Source organism: Rhinopithecus roxellana, chromosome 7 (genome assembly GCF_007565055.1).
Source record: "Rhinopithecus roxellana isolate Shanxi Qingling chromosome 7, ASM756505v1, whole genome shotgun sequence".
In the NCBI taxonomy this organism is placed as follows: domain Eukaryota; kingdom Metazoa; phylum Chordata; class Mammalia; order Primates; family Cercopithecidae; genus Rhinopithecus; species Rhinopithecus roxellana.
Window position 1 is genome coordinate 46,144,914 of NC_044555.1, and position 2,951 is coordinate 46,147,864.

The following is a 2,951-nucleotide window of genomic DNA, read 5'->3' on the forward strand; positions in this document are numbered from 1 at the left end:
AGCACACAAGTCACTTCCTGAACACTTTACTGCTTAGACATTTCTTCCACCAGCTACCCTAAATCATCTCTATCAAGTTCCAAGTTCCACAGATATCTAGGTTAGGGACAATTGCCACCAATCTCTTTGCTAAAGTATAGCAAGAATCACCTTAATTTCAGTTCCCAACAAATTCCTCATTTCCATTTGAGACCACCTCAGTCTGGACTTTGTTGTCCATATCATTATCAGCATTTTGGTCAAAGCCATTCAACAAGTCTCTAGGATGTTCCAACATTTCCCACATGTTCCTGTCTTCTTCTGAGGACTCCACACGGTTCCAGCTTCTGCTAATTACCCATTTCCAAAGTTGATTCCACATTTTGGGGGTCCTTATAGCAGCTCCCTACTATCTCCTGATACCAATTTATTTTATTAGTCTGTTCTCACTCTATCTACTTAATTTTTATCATATTTCTTCCTTAATTATTTTGGAGGTAAACATACCTTTAAAATTAATACATTTAGTGTGGAGTGGAAACAGTATTTTCACTTGAGCAGATGATGCTTAGGTGAAAACTCCTAATTTTTCGTCCTTAAATTAAGAGCGATCATGTATAAACTAGTAAATACCAGACACTCCTCTGAGTCCATCATGTATCAATGTATTTAATGTTCACAAAACATGATGAAGTAAAAATTTTTTTTCCATTTTGGAGATGAGGAAACTGAAGAAAAGGAATTGTTAAGTAACTTATTTAAGTGTCCAAAGTAGTGAAGCAAAAATTCAAACTAGGTGCCTGGTTCCAAATGCCCAGGTTTCTAATCATTTAAATTGTATTATATTATTATTATTATTATTATTGTTATTATTATTATTATTATTATTATTATTTTTGAGACAGGGTCTCTCTCTGTCATCTAGGCTGGAGTGCAATGGTGTAATCTCAGCTCACTGCAACCTCCACCTCCCAGACTCAATTGATTCTTCTGTCTCAGCCTCCCAAGTAGCTGGGATTATAGGCATTCACCACCACTCCCAGCTATTTTTTATTTTTATTTATTTTTTTTAGTATAGATGGGGTTTCACCATGTTAGACATTAAAACCTAGGAAAGATATATCCTTTTATAAATTTTATTGTCTGACATATCAGTCAGTTTTCATTGAATAAATCAAACTGAGTAACAAACTAAGCTTAATACATATCTTGATGCCTTCTAATGTATTAGTTTTGTCAAAAACTGTCAACAGGTTCAAATTTTATCACAGAACAAACATACAGACAGACAAATGCAAACTCCTGAGCCCTGAATATGAAGCAGAGACTTCACTTGCTAGGTTGGCTCTTCAGCAGGATTGGGAGCTTGATTATATCCAAGTGTATGACTACGCATGGGAAAATAAGGGTAAAAGAAATTAGTTTTCAATGTTGGTTACATGAGTGTACTTACACATACGCAAAAATGCTCTGCTAATTGCAAACTGCTTAGTTATTTATAAACAAATAAAAATAAATTGGATTGTGCAAAATTTCTAGCATATTTTACTCTCTAAAAATTTTAACTCTCCTCAGATACTGACCTATTATAAGGTAATATAGCAAAGGTAGGCTTCTACTCTGCAGATATATTTTACTTGAAATTGAGGAAGAAATATTGAACCATTATTCAACCATTCCTAAAACAACTATTTTTTTCATATTTTCTCTTTGAGTCCAAAATTCCAGAAATGATTTTTTTTCAAGTGCTTATTTTTCATTCATAGTAACGAAAGAGTTGGGAGTTTTCTAGAGGAGGTGACTAATATCCATCTAGAAATGGCTAATGCCTTAGAAATGTCTTCTTGATGTCCCATCTCCCCATCATCACCTTCAAATCGTTTCAGGATTACCTTATTGCATTGTAAATTCTCTGATATTTCATTTGCTTGTTAATATTACTAAGTGCATTATTTATATAGGACAAAATGTATTTAACTAAAATCCCACAAAGATCTTATGTAGAATGATCATAGCTTCAATCTTTCCAATCTATCCTCAGTAAAAGTTACTAACATATATTTTTTGGGTCCCAGAATTTCTGCAGCCCTGAATCTGGCGAAGCTCAAGCAAGGCAATCATTTGGAGGAAGAAGGCATGGATAGGACAGACACAGGTATTTTCAACTACTACAGGCAACAATCACAGCCCTTGCACACATTAGTACTAATTTGAATTCCTCCTAATTTATTCATTAATCTCTCCCCAGTTAGACGTATGCACTCTTTCAACTATCCAAGTTGGATAAGAGCTTATAGCTACTTTTCCACTGTCTTCCACACTGCCAGAGACAGGTGTCATAACTTCTGTTGTACTGTTTTAATCTCTTCATGTATTTTTAACCTTTGCATAAGCCCCTGGTTAAAAAACAGAATTGCTGTGGATATTTTCCTTTTGGGAATATGTAACTGACAATATGATAGGCAGGTAAGAGTTTGCAGAATGGCACAAACTATAACTGAAACATGAGACAACACTGATAGAGTACTTGCATAGCCAGTGAGATCTATTCTCACTCTAAGTTACAACTGGTAAGAAATAGTGGAAGTCCTTGGAATAATGAAGCCATGCAACTTACCTCAGCTCTAAATAAAATTGTGAAAGAAGTAAATCTTCTCTTCATTGTGACCTGTATCTTCAATTTTGCCTCCTTCACTATTTCCACTTTGAACTTTTACTATCACAAATTGTCACAAACAAATGCCCAAGGCTCACTTGATACTTTGTCACAGAGGAAAGCCACCTCACAAGAGTTTTGAGAACAATGTCTGCTCCTTATATTCTTCACTTTTCTTCTTATCTTTCACTTTTCTTCTTCTCTTTCACTTTTCTTCTTCTCCCTTCCTCCTTCCTTCCTTCCTTCCTTCCTTCCTTCCTTCCTTCCTTCCTTCCGTTCCTATCCCTTCCTTCCTTCCGTCTTTTCTTTCTTTTCC